At 38.3% G+C, this 19,746-nt stretch overlaps 1 long non-coding RNA gene across 2 annotated transcripts; it reads right to left on the reverse strand.

Moving 5' to 3' along the window:
• Positions 1-2,469: 2,469 nt before the first annotated feature.
• Positions 2,470-19,527, reverse strand: LOC116408774. 2 transcript variants are annotated; one of them, XR_004221223.1, is made up of 7 exons: positions 19,493-19,527; positions 17,242-17,411; positions 16,104-16,156; positions 6,254-6,296; positions 4,161-4,203; positions 3,314-3,356; positions 2,470-2,492 (listed from the first exon to the last, which is right to left on the reverse strand). It is a non-coding gene; the product is annotated as an uncharacterized LOC116408774 (long non-coding RNA). The 2 variants fall into 2 exon arrangements; XR_004221224.1 differs by lacking the exons at positions 2,470-2,492; positions 3,314-3,356; positions 4,161-4,203; positions 6,254-6,296 and adding exons at positions 12,052-12,066; positions 14,476-14,518.
• Between the last annotated feature and the right edge of the window lie 219 nt (positions 19,528-19,746).

Consider the following 19,746-nt stretch of genomic DNA (forward strand, 5'->3'; position numbering starts at 1 on the left):
ATGTACTTGTAAATTTATAATAATTAGTTCTCTGGACCCATCCAACCCCCGATCCGCCTCTGATCCACCCCATCTACCCCCAATTCCCTCTCCCAACTTGCCTCGCTACTCTGCACTACTAGGTTCACTTGGTGTGGGCTGTAATGTCGTAACTCTGCCCCCTATTGCATCTTGACCCCATCCTGGGCACCACTGATTCATCCCCTAGAAAACATACCCCCATCCTGTCGGTATTAGACATAACAAAGATTACTTGTTTTTCTACCAAATCCATTGTTATGTCACTGACTCCCCCACTACAGATTACTGTTCCAATAATATCTTTTGGGTATTTCTTCAATAGGGTTTGGATTTGGTTTAACAAAATTTGAAAATAAAACTGATATAAAGTTTGTAACTTTTAAAAGCATACTTCTATCTATATATTTAGATGTTATCTATTAATAAGGGACATTTGGATGATATCATTTATTAAAGGAGAAGGAAAGGCTAAGTCACTTGGGGGTGCAAAGTGTTAAGCACCCCCAAGTGACTTTAATCGCTTACCTTTTACCGCAGGTGGTGCCCCTGTTAGGAGAAAACCGCACCGGCCCGGGGTAGCTGTGAGCGCCTCCTCTTCCTTCTTCGTGCGCTTGCGCAGTAGAGTGGAAGGCTGAACTTCAACAAAAAAGTCGGCTTTTCACTCTACTGCGCAGGCGCCGGCCCAGGGATTTTGACAACAGAAGGAAGGACGAAGCGCTCGCTGCAGCTACCCCGGGCTGGTGCAGTTTTCTCCTAACAGGGGCACCAGCCTGGGGTAAAAGGTAATCGATTAAAGTCACTTGGGGGTGCCTAACATTTTGGCACCCCCAAGTGACGCAGCCTTTCCTTCTCCATTAAATTATAGTTTTTATATTTGTGCATATCATATTTTATGTGATAAACCTTTTTTTCTTCATTACAGAGGAAACAAGATCGAACAGATCGGAACATCTCTGTATCTGTCGTGGTAAGCAGAGAACTGAGCAACATCATTTCCTAAACACCAGTTTCCAACCTATTTGCATTATCAAAGCAATGTTATTTCCTTGCCTATAGATTTCTAAGCACAATAACCTTGATGAGGTTGCACTATATACATACTGAATTCTTATTAATCCAAACTAAACAAACTGGATTAAGTCAATGTATTCCCAGTTGGCCACATTCCCCTATTATTTCTCCTTTGAATAATAAACATTTGTAAACATGTGTCAACTAATTGATAACATTGGTCACTTTCCTCACTTTTAAAACTTAAGCTGCAGAATTATCCATTTCCACCTCCATACAGATGAACCATATAATACAGTGATTTATTGATTTTATTGTTAAAAACCGATGTTTAGATACTTAGGTATAACTGGGTCACTACAGATAATGGGTACGTCACTGATAATGTAATAACTGACTGGCAGACCCCATCGACTAAATTATAAACTAAGCAGTGTATTAATATTAAAAACTAGGCAGTAGAGACATATCTGATTGGCTACTAGGTACAGTCTACCGACTGTTCCAAAATATTGTCATATTGCATAAGCACCTAACGGCTGGAGGAATGTGCCCTACAGGTATAAAAAAAAAATATTGAAAAATATTGATAACTTGCGTTGGCTAATAGGCCTTCAATTCCATAAAGTAACGTCAATTTTTTTCACTCAACCAGGAGGAGCCCACGAAAGAGCCCAACAAACTGATCTGCCTGGTAAGCAGTTAAGGAGATGGTATCATAGATTCCTTATGTTATTAGCTTCTTCCTATATGTTGTGTTGCCTTTAACAGAATTTACCATTTAATATGACTCTTTGCAAACAGCTAACTATAGCCAATAAACCCATACCCGTATAACTTGCGATATAAATGTTATTTTGATCCACAAATGGATCTGTGCATACAACAGTTATAGCACTGCCCCCACCGCCCCAATTTAGTAGATATCCATGGCTCTGATCAATTTTTCTCTCTTAACCAGGAACCATCTGTTGGATCTGGCAACCCTGTTTGCCAAGTGAGTCTCAAATAATAAAGCACCAGTCCCTTAATATAACATATGACCTATTTTACCTTTATAAAATGCTGAGTTGATTTGATAACTTGACTTTTATCTCTTAACCAGGAACCAACAGAAACCCCTGGCAACAACAACTGCCAGGTAAGTAGTTTTGGTTTTCAGAAGTTTAGGGAATTTGTATTGTACAAGGTACATTTAAGATACTAAACTACAGAGTTATAGTAAGTTGATTAGATAACTTTCTATGTCTTAGGAGGAGGAGCCAGAGCAGACGATGGAGCCGGCTATAAACAACTGCCATGTAAGCATAAGAGAGGGATGAGAGGGGGCAAATAAAAATCACCCTATATTTTATGAATGCAAGGCTGTATATCAGCTTCTTTAAAAAATATTACAACTTGCAACATCTTTTCTTACCTTTTTTTAATCAGGAGACTCCAGATTTCCCTGATAATAACATCTGTCAGGTAAGACAAAATAATAGGGTCACAATAGAAAAAGATATTTTAAGAGAATATTAAATTAGAGTTTCGCTTTGGGGTGGTAATTTTTTAGGCACCGCCTACTTGGCCATAAATTTAGACTAATGCAACATGGGAGGGGGGCTGATCTTGGCCTTCAGAAAAACACCGGCCATGAATCAGCCCCTACACTGGCATCAGCCTTCTTCCTGGTCTGAACCCAGAACCATTTTAAAAATCTTTCTTTCTGACTTAACCAGGAGGAAGAACGTATCCAAGAATCTTTGGATGAGAGAGGAGTCCCTCAATTTAACACCTGCGAGGTATGGGCCAAACATTTTGCAGGGGTCCCAATGTGTTTAAAAGGGCTCAGTTTATATTGGAGCTACAAGGGTCATGCATATATATCTGTAAAGAATAATATTATTATTTACCCAACAGTAAAAATTATTTACTAACATAGTTTGGTATGGGCAACTGCATTTGAGCAAGTTAGCCTCAGTTAACCAGTCAGCATCTGTTTCTTACCAGTCTTCTAGCGTTTATAAATTGGTTGCTACGATTCCATACACTCATACATTTTAACTCATAGGCTACTGCCACACGTGCTAGATTCTCGGTTGTGGATAAACACAGGCTGAGAATCCGACCCTATGTTCCTAAATGCTTTTTGATGTGTCACCACATCCGGCATTTCCCCTATATAAGTAAATAAGTACCACTGTGTCGGGCAAATAAAAATCCCCCTATATTTTATGCAAGACTGTATATCAGATTTTTTAAAACAGAAATATTACAATGTGCAATATCTTTTTCTTACCTTTTATCAATTAGGAGACTCCCGAAATCCCTGATCATAACATCTGTCAGGTAAGAAAAAATATTAGGGTCACAATAGAAAAAGATATTTTGATAGAATATAAAATCCAGATTGGCTTTGGGGGGGTCCATTTGTTAGGCACCGCCTACTTGGCCAGAAATTAAGGCATCAGCCTTCTTTCTGGTCTGCATACAGAACCATTGCGTCAGGCAATGTATTTAAAAGGGCTCAGTTTTTATTGGAGCCATGAAATTATTTTTAAAAAATCTTTCTTTCTGACTTAACCAGGAGGAAGAACTGATCCAAGAATCTTTGGATGAGATCGGAGTCCCTCAATCAAACACCTGTGAGGTATGGGCCAAACATATTGCAGGGGGGTCCCAATGTGTTTAAAACGGCTCAGTTTGTATTGGAGCTACAAGGGTCATGCATATATATCTATAAATAATATTATTATTTACCCAACAGAGAAAATTATTTAATAACATAGTTTGGTATGGGCAACTGCATTTGGGCAAGTTAGCCTCAGTTAACCAGTCAGCATCTGTTTCTTACCAGTCTTCTAGCGTTTATAAATTGGTTGCTACGATTCCATACACTCATACATTTTAACTCTTAAGCTACTGCCACACATGCTAGATTCTCGGCTGTGGATAAACACAGGCTGAGAATCCGACCCTATGTTCCTAAATGCTTTTTGATGTGTTATCACATCCGACATTGACCCTATATAAGTAAATAAGTACCACTGTGTCGGGCAAATAAAAATCACCTGATATTTTATGCAAGACTGTATATCAGTTTCTTTAAAACAGAAATATTACAATGAGCAATATGTTTTTCTTACCTTTTTTCGATCAGGAGACTCCCGAAATCCAGGCTGATAACATCTGTCAGGTAAGAAAAAAAATAATAGGGTCACAATATAAAATGATTTTTTATGAGTATATCCAATCCAGATTCACTTTGGGGTGGTAATTTGTCAGGCACCGCCTGCTTGGCCAGAAATTAAGGCCAATGCCCATGGGGGGGCTGATCTTGGCCTTCAGAAAAACACCGGCCACGAATCAGCCCCTACACTGGCATCAGCCTTCTTCCTGGTCTGCACCCAGAACCATTGCGTCAGGCAATGTGTTTAAAAGGGCTCAGTTTGTATTGGAGCTACAAGGGTCATGCATATATATCTGTAAAGAATAATATTATTATTTACCCAACAGTGAAAATTATTTACTAACATAGTTTGGTATGGGCAACTGCACTTGAGCAAGTTAGCCTCAGTTAACCAGTCAGCATCTGTTTCTTACCAGTCTTCTAGCGTTTATAAATTGGTTGCTACGATTCCATACACTCATACATTTTAACTCATAGAATACTGCCACACGTGCTAGATTCTCGGCTGTGGATAAACACAGGCTGAGAATCCGACCCTATGTTCCTAAATGCTTTTTGATGTGTCACCACATCCGGCATTTCCCCTATATAAGTAAATAAGTACCACTGTGTTGGGCAAATAAAAATCACCCTATATATTATGCAAGACTGTATATCTGATTCTTTTAAACCCTGATCATAACATCTGTCAGGTAAGAAAAAAAATTAGGGTCACAATAGAATAAGATATTCTGATAGAATATAAAATCCAGATTGGCTTTGGGGGGGTCCATTTGTTAGGCACCGCCTACTTGACTAGAAATTAAGGCATCAGCCTTCTTCCTGGTCTGCACCCAGAACCATTGCATCAGGCAAAGTATTTAAAAGGGCTCTGTTTTTATCGGAGCCATGAATTTATTTTAAAAAAATCTTTCTTTCTGACTTAACCAGGAGGAAGAACTGATAGTGCAGGCGAGAACAAACACCAGCCCCTGCCACTACCAGGTAAGCAGAAAATAAGATAATGGATACTTCACTAATAATGTAATAACTGACTGGAAGACCCCATTGACTAAATTATAAACTAAGCAGTGTATTAATATTAAAAACTAGGCAGTAGAGACATATCTGATTGGCTACTAGGTACAGTCTACCGACTGTTCCAAAATATTGTCATATTGCATAAGCACCTAACGGCTGGAGGAATGTGCCCTACAGGTATAAAAAAAAAAAATATTGATAACTTGCGTTGGCTAATGGGCCTTCAATTTCATAAAGTAACGTCAACTTTTTTCACTCAACCAGGAGGGGCCCTTGGAAGAGCCCAACCAGTGGATCTGCCTGGTAAGCAGTTAAGGAGATGGTATCATAGATTCCTTATGTTATTAGCTTCTTCCTATATGTTGTGTTGTCTTTAACAGAATTTACCATTTAATATGACTCTTTGCAAACAGCTAACTATAGCCAATAAACCCATACCCGTATAACTTGCGATATAAATGTTATTTTGATCCACATATGGATCTGTGCATACAACAGTTATAGCACTGCCCCCACCGCCCCAATTTAGTAGATATCCATGGCTCTGATCAATTGTTCTCTCTTAACCAGGAACCATCTGTTGGATCTGGCAACCCTGTTTGCCAAGTGAGTCTCAAATAATTCAATAATAAAACACCAGTCCCTTAATATAACATATGACCTATTTTACCTTTATAAAATGCTGAGTTGATTTGATAACTTGACTTTTATCTATTAACCAGGAACCAACAGAAACCCCTGGCAACAACAACTGCCAGGTAATTAGTTTTGGTTTTCAGAAGTTTAGGGAATTTGTATTGTACAAGGTACATTTAAGATACTACAGAGTTATAGTAAGTTGATTAGATAACTTTCTATGTCTTAGGAGGAGGAGCCAGAGCAGACGATGGAGCCGGCTATAAACAACTGCCATGTAAGCATAAGAGAGGGATGAGAGGGGGCAAATAAAAATCACCCTATATTTTATGAATGCAAGGCTGTATATCAGCTTCTTTAAAAAATATTACAACTTGCAACATCTTTTCTTACCTTTTTTTAATCAGGAGACTCCAGATTTCCCTGATATTAACATCTGTAAGGTAAGACAAAATAATAGGGTCACAATAGAAAAAGATATTTTAAGAGAATATAAAATTAGAGTTTCACTTTGGGATGGCAATATTTTAGGCACCGCCTACTTGGCCATAATTTTAGACTAATGCAACATTGGAGGGGGGCTGATCTTGGCCTTCAGAAAAACACCGACCATGAATCAGCCCCTACACTGGCATCAGCCTTCTTCCTGGTCTGCACCCAGAACTATTTTAAAAATCTTTCTTTCTGACTTAACCAGGAAGAAAAACTTATCCAAGAATCTTTGGATGAGCAAGGAGTCCCTCAATTTGACACCTGCGAGGTATGGGCCAAACATTTTGCAGGGGTCCCAATGTGTTGAAAAGGGCTCAGTTTGTATTGGAGCTACAAGGGTCATGCATATATATCTATAAAGAATAATATTATTATTTACTCAACAGTGAAAATTATTTACTAACATAGTTTGGTATGGGCAACTGCATTTGAGCAAGTTAGCCTCAGTTAACCAGTCAGCATCTGTTTCTTACCAGTCTTCTAGCGTTTATAAATTGGTTGCTACGATTCCATACAATCATACATTTTAACTCATAGGCTACTGCCACACGTGCTAGATTCTCGGTTGTGGATAAACACAGGCTGAGAATCCGACCCTATGTTCCTGAATGCTTTTTGATGTGTCACCACATCCGGCATTTCCCCTATATAAGTAAATAAGTACCACTGTGTCGGGCAAATAAAAATCACCCTATATTTTATACAAGACTGTATATCAGATTCTTTACAACAGAAATATTACAATGTGCAATATCTTTTTCTTACCTTTTATCAATTAGGAGACTCCCGAAATCCCTGATCATAACATCTGTCAGGTAAGAAAAAATATTAGGGTCACAATAGAAAAAGATATTTTGATAGAATATAAAATCCAGATTGGCTTTGGGGGGGTCCATTTGTTAGGCACCGCCTACTTGGCCAGAAATTAAGGCATCAGCCTTCTTTCTGGTCTGCATACAGAACCATTGCGTCAGGCAATGTATTTAAAAGGGCTCAGTTTTTATTGGAGCCATGAAATTATTTTAAAAAAATCTTTCTATCTGACTTAACCAGGAGGAAGAACTGATCCAAGAATCTTTGGATGAGCCCAGAGTCCCTCAATTTAACACCTGCGAGGTATGGGCCAAACATTTTGCAGGGGGGTCCCAATGTGTTTAAAAGGGCTCAGTTTGTATTGGAGCTACAAGGGTCATGCATATATATCTGAAAGAATAATATTATTATTTACCCAACAGTGAAAATTATTTACTAACATAGTTTGGTATGGGCAACTGCATTTGAGCAAGTTAGCCTCAGTTAACCAGTCAGCATCTGTTTCTTACCAGTCTTCTAGCATTTATAAATTGGTTGCTACGATTGCATACACTCATACATTTTAACTCATAAGCTACTGCCACACATGCTAGATTCTCGGCTGTGGATAAACACAGGCTGAGAATCCGACCCTATGTTCCTAAATGCTTTTTGATGTGTTATCACATCCGGCATTGACCCTATATAAGTAAATAAGTACAACTGTGTCGGGCAAATAAAAATCACCTGATATTTTATGCAAGACTGTATATCAGTTTCTTTAAAACAGAAATATTACAATGACCAATATGTTTTTCTTACCTTTTTCGATCAGGAGACTCCCGAAATCCAGGCTAACATCTGTCAGGTAATAAAAAAATGTTAGGGTCACAATATAAAATGATATTTTATGAGTATATCCAATCCAGATTCACTTTGGGGTGGTAATTTGTTAGGCACCGCCTGCTTGGCCAGAAATTAAGGCCAATGCCCACAGGGGGGCTGATCTTGGCCTTCAGAAAAACACCGGCCACGAATAAGCCCCTACACTGGCATCAGCCTTCTTCCTGGTCTGCACCCAGAACCATTGCGTCAGGCAATGTATTTAAAAGGGCTCAGTTTTTATTGGAGCCATGAAATTATTTTTAAAAATCTTTCTTTCTGACTTAACAAGGAGGAAGAACTGATCCAAGAATCTTTGGATGAGCAAGGAGTCCCTCAATTTAACACCTGCGAGGTATGGGCCAAACATTTTGCAGGGGTCCCAATGTGTTTAAAAGGGCTCAGTTTGTATTGGAGCAACAAGGGTCATGCATATACAGTATATCTGTAAAGAATAATATTATTATTTACCCAACAGTGAAAATTATTAACTAACATAGTTTGGTATGGGCAACTGCATTTGAGCAAGTTAGCCTCAGTAAACCAGTCAGCATCTGTTTCTTACCAGTCTTCTAGCGTTTATAAATTGGTTGCTACGATTCCATACACTCATACATTTTAACTCATAGGCTACTGCCACACGTGCTAGATTCTCGGCTGTGGATAAACACAGGCTGAGAATCCGAGCCTATGTTCCTAAATGCTTTTTGATGTGTCACCACACCCGGCATTACCCCTATATAAGTAAATAAGTACCACTGTGTTGGGCAAATAAAAATCACCCTATATTTTATGCAAGACTGTATATCAGTTTCTTTAAAACAGAAATATTACAATGTGCAATATCTTTTTCTTACCTTTTATCAATTAGGAGACTCCCGAAAGCCCTGATAATAACACCTGTCAGGTAAGAGAAAATATTAGGGTCACAATAGATAAAGATATTTTAAGAGAATATTAAATTAGAGTTTCGCTTTGGGGTGGCAATTTGTTATGCACCGCCTACTTGGCCATAAATTTAGACTAATGCAACATGGGAGGGGGGCTGATCTTGGCCTTCAGAAAAACACCGGCCACGAATCAGCCCTTACACTGGCATCAGCCTTCTTCTTGGTCTGCACCCAGAACCATTTTAAAAATCTTTCTGTCTGACTTAACCAGGAGGAAGAACTTATCCAAGAATCTTTGGATGAGAGAGGAGTCCCTCAATTTGACACCTGTGAGGTATGGGCCAAAAATTTTGCAGGGGTCCCAATGTGTTTAAAAGGGCTCAGTTTGTATTGGAGCTACAAGGGTCATGCATATATATCTGTAAAGAATAATATTATTATTTACCCAACAGTGAAAATTATTTACTAACATAGTTTGGTATTGGCAACTGCATTTGAGCAAGTTAGCCTCAGTTAACCAGTCAGCATCTGTTTCTTACCAGTCTTCTAGCGTTTATAAATTGGTTGCTACGATTCCATACACTCATACATTTTAACTCATAGGCTACTGCCACACATGCTATATTCTCGGTTGTGGATAAACACAGGCTGAGAATCCGACCCTATGTTCCTAAATGCTTTTTGATGTGTCACCACATCCGGCATTTCCCCTATATAAATAAATAAGTACCACTGTGTCAGGCAAATAAAAATCACCCTATATTTTATGCAAGACTGTATATCAGATTCTTTAAAACAGAAATATTACAATGTGCAATATATTTTTCTTACCTTTTATCAATTAGGAGACTCCCGAAAGCCCTGATCATAACATCTGTCAGGTAAGAAAAAATATTAGGGTCACAATAGAAAAAGATATTCTGATAGAATATAAAATCCAGATTGGCTTTGGGGGGGGTCCATTTGTTAGGCACCGCCTACTTGACTAGAAGTTAAGGCATCAGCCTTCTTCCTGGTCTGCACCCAGAACCATTGCGTCAGGCAAAGTATTTAAAAGGGCTCTGTTTTTATCGGAGCCATGAATTTATTTTAAAAAAATCTTTCTTTCTGACTTAACCAGGAGGAAGAACTGATAGTGCAGGTGAGAACAAACACCAGCCCCTGCCTCTACCAGGTAAGCAGAAAACAAGATAATGGATACTTCACTAATAATGTAATAACTGACTGGCAGACCCCATTGACTAAATTATAAACTAAGCAGTGTATTAATATTAAAAACTAGGCAGTAGAGACATATCTGATTGGCTACTAGGTACAGTCTACTGACTGTTCCAAAACATTGTCATATTGCATAAGCACCTGATGGCTGGAGGAATGTGCCCTACAGGTATAAAAAAAAAAATATTGATAACTTGCGTTGGCTAATGGGCCTTCAATTCCATAAAGTAACGTCAACTTTTTTCACTCAACCAGGAGGAGCCCTTGGAAGAGCCCAACCAGTGGATCTGCCTGGTAAGCAGTTAAGGAGATGGTATCACAGATTCCTTATGTTATTAGCTTCTTCCTATATGTTGTGTTGCCTTTAACAGAATTTACCATTTAATATGACTCTTTGCAAACAGCTAACTATAGCCAATAAACCCATACCCGTATAACTTGCGATATAAATGTTATTTTGATCCACATATGGATCTGTGCATACAACAGTTATAGCACTGCCCCCACCGCCCCAATTTAGTAGATATCCATGGCTCTGATCAATTTTTCTCTCTTAACCAGGAACCATCTGTTGGATCTGGCAACCCTGTTTGCCAAGTGAGTATCAAATAATTCAATAATAAAACACCAGTCCCTTAATATAACATATGACCTATTTTACCTTTATAAAATGCTGAGTTGATTTGATAACTTGACTTTTATCTATTAACCAGGAACCAACAGAAACCCCTGGAAACAACAACTGCCAGGTAAGTAGGTTTGGTTTTCGGAAGTTTAGGGAATTTGTATTGTACAAGGTACATTTAAGATACTAAACTACAGAGTTATAGTAAGTTGATTAGATAACTTTCTATGTCTTAGGAGGAGGAGCCAGAGCAGACGATGGAGCCGGCTATAAACAACTGCCATGTAAGCATAAGAGAGGGATGAGAGGGGGCAAATAAAAATCACCCTATATTTTATGAATACAAGGCTGTATATCAGCTTCTTTAAAAAATATTACAACTTGCAGCATCTTTTCTTACCTTTTTTTAATCAGGAGACTCCAGATTTCCCTGATATTAACATCTGTCAGGTAAGACAAAATAATAGGGTCACAATAGAAAAAGATATTTTAAGAGAATATTAAATAAGAGTTTCACTTTGGGGTGGCAATGTTTTAGGCACCGCCTACTTGGCCATAAATTTAGACTAATGCCACATGGGAGGGGGGCTGATCTTGGCCTTCAGAAAAACACCTGCCATGAATCAGCCCCTACACTGGCATCAGCCTTCTTCCTGGTCTGCACCCAGAACCATTTTAAAAATCTTTCTTTCTGACTTAACCAGGAGGAAGAACTGATCCAAGAATCTTTGGATGAGAGAGGAGTCCCTCAATTTGACACCTGCGAGGTATGGGCCAAACATTTTGCAGGGGTCCCAATGTGTTTAAAAGGGCTCAGTTTGTATTGGAGCTACAAGGGTCATGCATATATATCTGTAAAGAATAATATTATTATTTACCCAACAGTGAAAATTATTTACTAACATAGTTTGGTATGGGCAACTGCATTTGAGCAAGTTAGCCTCAGTTAACCAGTCAGCATCTGTTTCTTACCTGTCATCTAGCGTTTATAAATTGGTTGCAACGATTCCATACACTCATACATTTTAACTCATAGGCTACTGCCACACGTGCTAGATTCTCGGTTGTGGATAAACACAGGCTGAGAATCCGACCCTATGTTCCTAAATGCTTTTTGATGTGTCACCACATCCGGCATTTCCCCTATATAAATAAATAAGTACCACTGTGTCAGGCAAATAAAAATCACCCTATATTTTATGCAAGACTGTATATCAGCTTCTTTAAAACAGAAATATTACAATGTGCAATATCTATTTCTTACCTTTTATCAATTAGGAGACTCCCGAAAGCCCTGATCATAACATCTGTCAGGTAAGAAAAAATATTAGGGTCACAATAGAAAAAGATATTTTGATAGAATATAAAATCCAGATTGGCTTTGGTGGGGTCCATTAGTTAGGCACCACCTACTTGACTAGAAATTAAGGCATCAGCCTTCTTCCTGGTCTGCACCCAGAACCATTGCGTCAGGCAAAGTATTTAAAAGGGCTCTGTTTTTATCAGAGCCATGAATTTATTTTAAAAAAATCTTTCTTTCTGACTTAACCAGGAGGAAGAACTGATAGTGCAGGCGAGAACAAACACCAGCCCCTGCCACTACCAGGTAAGCAGAAAATAAGATAATGGATACTTCACTAATAATGTAATAACTGACTGGAAGACCCCATTGACTAAATTATAAACTAAGCAGTGTATTAATATTAAAAATTAGGCAGTAGAGTCATATCTGATTGGCTACTAGGTACAGTCTACTGACTGTTCAAACACATTGTCATATTGCATAAGCACCTGATGGCTGGAGGAATGTGCCCTACAGGTATAAAAAAAAAAATATTGATAACTTGCGTTGGCTAATGGGCCTTCAATTCAATAAAGTAACGTCAACTTTTTTCACTCAACCAGGAGGAGCCCTTGGAAGAGCCCAACCAGTGGATCTGCCTGGTAAGCAGTTAAGGAGATGGTATCACAGATTCCTTATGTTATTAGCTTCTTCCTATATGTTGTGTTGCCTTTAACAGAATTTACCATTTAATATGACTGTTTGCAAACAGCTAACTATAGCCAATAAACCTGTACCCGTATAATATGCGATATAAATGTTATTTTGATCCACATATGGATCTGTGCATACAACAGTTATAGCACTGCCCCCACCGCCCCAATTTAGTAGATATCCATTGCTCTGATCAATTTTTCTCTCTTAACTAGGAACCATCTGTTGGATCTGACAACCCTGTTTGCCAAGTGAGTATCAAATAATTCAATAATAAAACACCAGTCCCTTAATATAACATATGACCTATTTTACCTTTATAAAATGCTGAGTTGATTTGATAACTTGACTTTTATCTATTAACCAGGAACCAACAGAAACCCCTGGCAACAACAACTGCCAGGTAAGTAGGTTTGGTTTTCAGAAGTTTAGGGAATTTGTATTGTAGAAGGTACATTTAAGATACTAAACTACAGAGTTATAGTAAGTTGATTAGATAACTTTCTATGTCTTAGGAGGAGGAGCCAGAGCAGACGATGGAGACGGCTATAAACAACTGCCATGTAAGCATAAGAGAGGGATGAGAGGGGGCAAATTAAAATCACCCTATATTTTATGAATGCAAGGCTGTATATCAGCTTCTTTAAAAAATATTACAACTTGCAACATCTTTTCTTACCTTTTTTTAATCAGGAGACTCCAGATTTCCCTGATATTAACATCTGTCAGGTAAGACAAAATAATAGGGTCACAATAGAAAAAGATATTTTAAGACAATATTAAATTAGAGTTTCACTTTGGGGTGGCAATTTTTTGGCACCGCCTACTTGGCCATAAATTTAAACTAATGCCACATGGGAGGGGGGCTGATCTTGGCCTTCAGAAAACACCGGCCACGAATCAGCCCCTACACTGGCATCAGCCTTCTTCCTGGTCTGCATACAGAACCATTGCGTCAGGCAATGTATTTAAAAGGGCTCCGTTTATATTGTTGCCATGAAATTATTTTTAAAAATCTTTCTTTCTGACTTAACCAGGAGGAAGAACTTATCCAAGAATCTTTGGATGAGCCGGGAGTCCCTCAATTTGACACCTGCGAGGTATGGGCCAAACATTTTGCAGGGGTCCCAATGTGTTTAAAAGGGCTTAGTTTGTATTGGAGCTACAAGGGTCATGCATATATATCTATAAAGAATTTTGTTTGTCCCTGAGGAAGAGCACAGATTGTGCTCGAAACGTTGGAATTTTTTCAATAAAACCACTTTTTCTTTTGTATCAAGTCCCTGTGTGTGCGGCACTCTTTCTATTCTATAAAGAATAATAATATTATTTACAAAACAGTGAAAATTATTTACTAACATAGTTTGGTATGGGCAACTGCATTTGAGCAAGTTAGCCTCAGTTAACCAGTCAGCATCTGTTTCTTACCAGTCTTCTAGCGTTTATAAATTGGTTGCTACGATTCCATACAATCATATATTTTAACTCATAGGCTACTGCCACACGTGCTAGATTCTCGGTTGTGGATAAACACAGGCTGAGAATCCGACCCTATGTTCCTAAATGCTTTTTGATGTGTCACCACATCCGGCATTTCCCCTATATAAGTAAATAAGTACCACTGTGTCGGGCAAATAAAAATCACCCTATATTTTATACAAGACTGTATATCAGATTCTTTAAAACAGAAATATTACAATGTGCAATATATTTATCTTACCTTTTATCAATTAGGAGACTCCCGAAATCCCTGATCATAACATCTGTCAGGTAAGAAAAAATATTAGGGTCACAATAGAAAAATAAATTTTGATAGAATATAAAATCCAGATTGGCTTTGGGGGGGTCCATTTGTTAGGCACCGCCTACTTGGCCAGAAATTAAGGCATCAGCCTTCTTTCTGGTCTGCATACAGAACCATTGCGTCAGGCAATGTATTTAAAAGGGCTCCGTTTTTATCAGAGCCATGAAATTATTTTAAAAAAATCTTTCTTTCTGACTTAACAAGGAGGAAGAACTTATCCAGGAATCTTTGGATGAGCCCGGAGTCCCTCAATCAAACACCTGTGAGGTATGGGGCAAATATTTTGCAGGGGGTCCCAATGTGTTTAAAAGGGCTCAGTTTGTATTGGAGCAACAAGGGTCATGCATATATATCAATAAAGAATAATAATATTATTTACCCAACAGTGAAAATTATTTACTAACATAGTTTGGTATGGGCAACTGCATTTGAGCAAATTAGCCTCAGTTAACCAGTCAGCATCTGTTTCTTACCAGTCTTCTAGCATTTATAAATTGGTTTCTACGATTCCATACACTCATACATTTTAACTCATAAGCTACTGCCACACATGCTAGATTCTCGGCTGTGGATAAACACAGGCTGAGAATCCGACCCTATCATCCTAAATGCTTTTTGATGTGTCACCACATCCGGCATTGACCCTATATAAGTAAATAAGTACCACTGTGTTGGGCAAATAAAAATCACCTGATATTTTATGCAAGACTGTATATCAGTTTCATTAAAACCAAAATATTACAATGAGCAATATCTTTTTCTTACCTTTTTTTCAATCAGGAGACTCCCGAAATCCAGGCTGATAACATCTGTCAGGTAAGAAAAAAAATTTATAGGGTCACAATAGAAAAAGATATTTTATAAGTATATCCAATCCAGATTCACTTTGGTGTGGTAATTTCTTAGGCACCGCCTGCTTGGCCAGAAATTAAGGCCAATGCCCATAGGGGGGCTGATCTTGGCCTTCAGAAAAACACCGGCCAAGTATCAGCCCCTACACTGGCATCAGCCTTCTTCCTGGTCTGCACCCAGAATCATTGTGTCAGGCAATGTGTTTAAAAGGACTCAGTTTTTATTGGAGCCATTCAATTATTTTTAAAATCTTTTTATTCTGACTTAACAAGGAGGAAGAACTGAGCTACATGGGTCATGAATAGTATCTGTAAATAATAATAATAATATCATCTACACAACAGTGAAAATTATTAACTAACATAGTTTAACTGAGGCTAACTTACTCAAATGCAGTTGCCCATACCAACCAGTCAGCCTCTGTTTCTTACTGGTCTTCTATCGTGTATAAATTAGAAAATAAAAACATATGATTAGTTGCTACGATTACATATACTCATACAAGCTTACGGGCTAATTACAGATGCTAGATTCTTGGTCTGTGGATAAACACAGGCAAAGGATCCGATCCTATGTTCCTAAATGCTTTTTCGTGTGCCACCACATCCGGCATTGACCCTATATAAGTAAATAAGTACCACTGTGTCAGACAAATCAAAATCACCCTATATTATAACCAAGATTGTATTTACCTTGTCTTTCCCTTTCTTAACCAGGAGGCTCCTGCGATCAACGATCCTGAGATCTGCCAGGTAAAAAGAAATTATATGGTCAAAATACCAAACTTCTTTAAAGCACCCTCTACTCTCTAACATTGGCCAGGGTTACGCAGAGTAGTTACTAATGTTGCGCAAAAATTCTTTGCGAAAAATTTGTTGTATGAAAAAAATTTTCATGCATTTTTTGTGACGCACATCATTTTTGCTATTTCCTAAATTTTTCGGGACAGATTTGCTAATCACTACTCTGCACATCACACTGGATTGTTTTTATCAGGCACAAGGTGCAGAACTGCTTTCCGAATGAGCACTTAAGGGCACACATTTGCACCACTAAGTGTTCTTGCAGTGCTCTCGGGGGTCTAAGTAAATGACCCTTATGTCTCAGATATAACCAGATTGAATTCATACTGGCTCATTTGTTTCTAAACCAGGTTTATTTCAGAATATATTTTTTATTAAGCTAAACTGATACAGTAAAAGACTTTTTTCCCTCCCGAAACCAGGATGAATCAGAAAGCCTCCCTCAGCAGGTAGAAGTGGAGCAGGTGAGTAACACCAACTCCTGCCACTGCAAGGTAAGGAGAAAATAACCATAACAATCATTTTATCATATGTTTTAGTGAACTGAGCGATCCTATTACATTTTCTCTCTTAACCAGGAAACCCTGGAAGAAAGTGAAGATCCTCAACCTGAGATCTGTGAGGTAACCAGCAAACACTTGTATTATGTAAAAGAGAAACACAATTATATTAAAATATCCAACTCGGCTACCTAAAATCCATTGTGACCGTTTCTCTAGGAAGCCGAATAGATCTAATATAACATGTTTTAATGACACTTTTAAGCTCTCAATGAGATGGTTGAGAAACTGTATTTTTATTTACCAGGCGTCACCAAAAGAAACTGGCACCAACACCAGCCAGGAAGAGGGCTCGGTAAAGGAACTGAGCAAAGAGGGCGTGAAAGATCTTAAGGAGGTTTGAGCTTAATTTAATATTTTTTCTCTCAATATAACATTAAATCATTTTAAACCTATTTGGACTCCAAGCAGGCCCCCTATCCATCTGCATCATGCAAACTCTTATGTAGGCCCCATTCCACTCTTACCTAAAGGTCAAATGCACAAGGGCTCCATGGGGTGGTTGGGCACCACTTTTTGCCTCCGTCACCACTTTTTCCCTCCGTTGCCATCCTCTCAGGTCTTCCACATCTCTCATTGCCCTTCTAGAACATGCACACTCAAGCCAAGATCCAGGCAGGCTTCACTATACATACTCCTGCAATCAGAGCAATAAGGGTTGTAAAAGAACGGGCACTGCAAAACATAACAACCCTCAAGCCCGCTCCAAAGCTCTATCTCCCCTTATTTATGGGCAGAGATATATACATTTGGGTGTTGCAGTTCTACTTTAAGATCGAAGGTTCAGTTTATATAACACATTTTCTTTCACAGGAATCTGGCACTACCACCTGCTGGCCCCAGATCTCCAAAAGACAGCGAGTGGAACCTCCGACCAACGAGGTGGGTCTCAATGAGGTTTAAAAAAAAAGATCTTATTCAACTTTTTCATTAATTTATATTTAAAGGGCCTTTCCCCTTTTCAATTCTTCTGGACAATGAGCTGCTCTTATCTCAAAGCCCAGTGGTTCAGCTTGTGTGGGAGAGAGGGATTTTTTTTTAAAGAGGGTTTAAACTATAAGCAAAGTATAGTTCAGAACATGGCCTGTTCCTTAAACCAAAGTTGTAAATATTGTCTATTTAAGCACCTGCACCTTCAGGGTTCGGTTCATATAACAAAAATGTTCTCTGTTTTAACCAAGATGTACCAGAGAAAACTGCCAGTCTATTATAAACATCCTATGTATGAGCCAAACTACTTTAACTAACATACTGGCACCATATAGTAAATTAATACTTTCCTTGTTCTACAAAATATAATGTTAGCAGTTCCATAAAATGAGTTGGTCTGATTAAATCCCTTTTTTCTTCCTCAGGGGAATAACACCATCTCACTCACTGAGAAATACCCAGTAAGTAGCTGTAAAACTGTATTTTGGCTTAAATTTTCCAGCCGCCAGTCTTCTACCCTCTGTTTCCTCTTACACCTTATGGGCTTCTCACATGTTAGAAAGTTTATTTGTCCAACTGCATAATATTAGTTTTTCACATTTTCAATGTTATTTTTTAGGAGCCCGGGAGATATTTAAAATTGGGGAAACCAATCGGAGAGGACCCCAACGGAGTGATTTACATTGTAAGATATTATATTCTGTGTTAAAATGTGTGTTCTTTTGGGTTATTCTGTAATTCTGTCCATTGGTTGTGCCCTCTAGAGTATTGTCCTTTCTGTGTTTTTCTTGTGCTTCAGAAGCAGCCAATAAACCTTTCCATATTTACATGCTTCTCTATATTTGCTTTCCCATACTGTTTTGTAAGTAATGATCACTGAGCTTCTTTTTCTACTTTTGCTACAGGGATGGCACCTAAACAGACGGATGGAGGTGGCCATTGTAATCGTGAAAGATCAAGAGGTAATGTGTCTTCATGATTACTGTAATTAGATACTAATTAGCCTTTGAAAAGGCTAAGTAAAATACCCTGGTCCCTAATAACTATATAACTGTAACTTAAGAAATACAGTTTGATATTAAAGAACTAAAGGAGTCTCCGTCATATTATACAATACTCATGTAGAGATATAACAAAGCTGTCATTTTTCATAATGACAAGTTAGGTTGGGGTATTTGAAATTGTTATTGTATCCATTTTATTTACCTTGTTACTTTTTTTTGAAACTAGAAGCAAAAGGAAGTCCAACAAGAAGTTGAAGTCCTTCAAATGGTGTCAGGCCACCAAAATATCGTGGATTTCTATGGGGCTTATTACCATCAGGCCTCACGGACACCATCGCCACCTGAAGGACTTTGGGTAAGGAAGTGTTTATTCGGAGAGGTTACACATTTATGTAGCAAATATGCCAATTTATACTGATCTAATACACAAGTTAGCATTTTGGATGCAAACATGATCCAGTTTGGTAAGAAACAGTTGCAGCTGATATTGCAGTCACACCAAGACTTTAAGCTACAAAGCCTTTTCCTCGGGTTCCCAATAAAATTTTAGGTACAGTAAATAAAATAGTTGACCAAATATTCTTTATTTGTTTTCTAGATTGCTACTGAGTTTATCACTGGTGCCACTCTACAAGACCTTATTGGCACCACAAAGCACTTAGGAGAAAGGTGGATCTCCTATATCTGCAAACATATAATCACGGTAGGTCACATGTTGAACTCCTTGGTGCTATTCTGCATATTTCTAATTAATCAAAGAGTACAAAACTATTTATATACTTACTTTTGCTTTCTTGATTTCTCAGGGCCTTTTCCACCTGCAAAAAAAGAACATCATCCACCATGACATTAAGCCCGGGAACATCCTTATCACCTCCTTCGGAGAGGTGAAGATTGGTAAGTGATGCTTAGAATGTCAACACAAGGATATTTTTTTCTCCGTGGTGTTTATTGGTAGCTAGCATTTCAAAATGAACATTAACATTCCTGCTTTTCTCATACAATTTCAGGCGAATTTGGCTTTGCCACTGTTGGAGC

The sequence above is a fragment of the Xenopus tropicalis genome, chromosome 2 (genome assembly GCF_000004195.4).
Source record: "Xenopus tropicalis strain Nigerian chromosome 2, UCB_Xtro_10.0, whole genome shotgun sequence".
Classification (NCBI taxonomy): Eukaryota; Metazoa; Chordata; class Amphibia; order Anura; family Pipidae; genus Xenopus; species Xenopus tropicalis.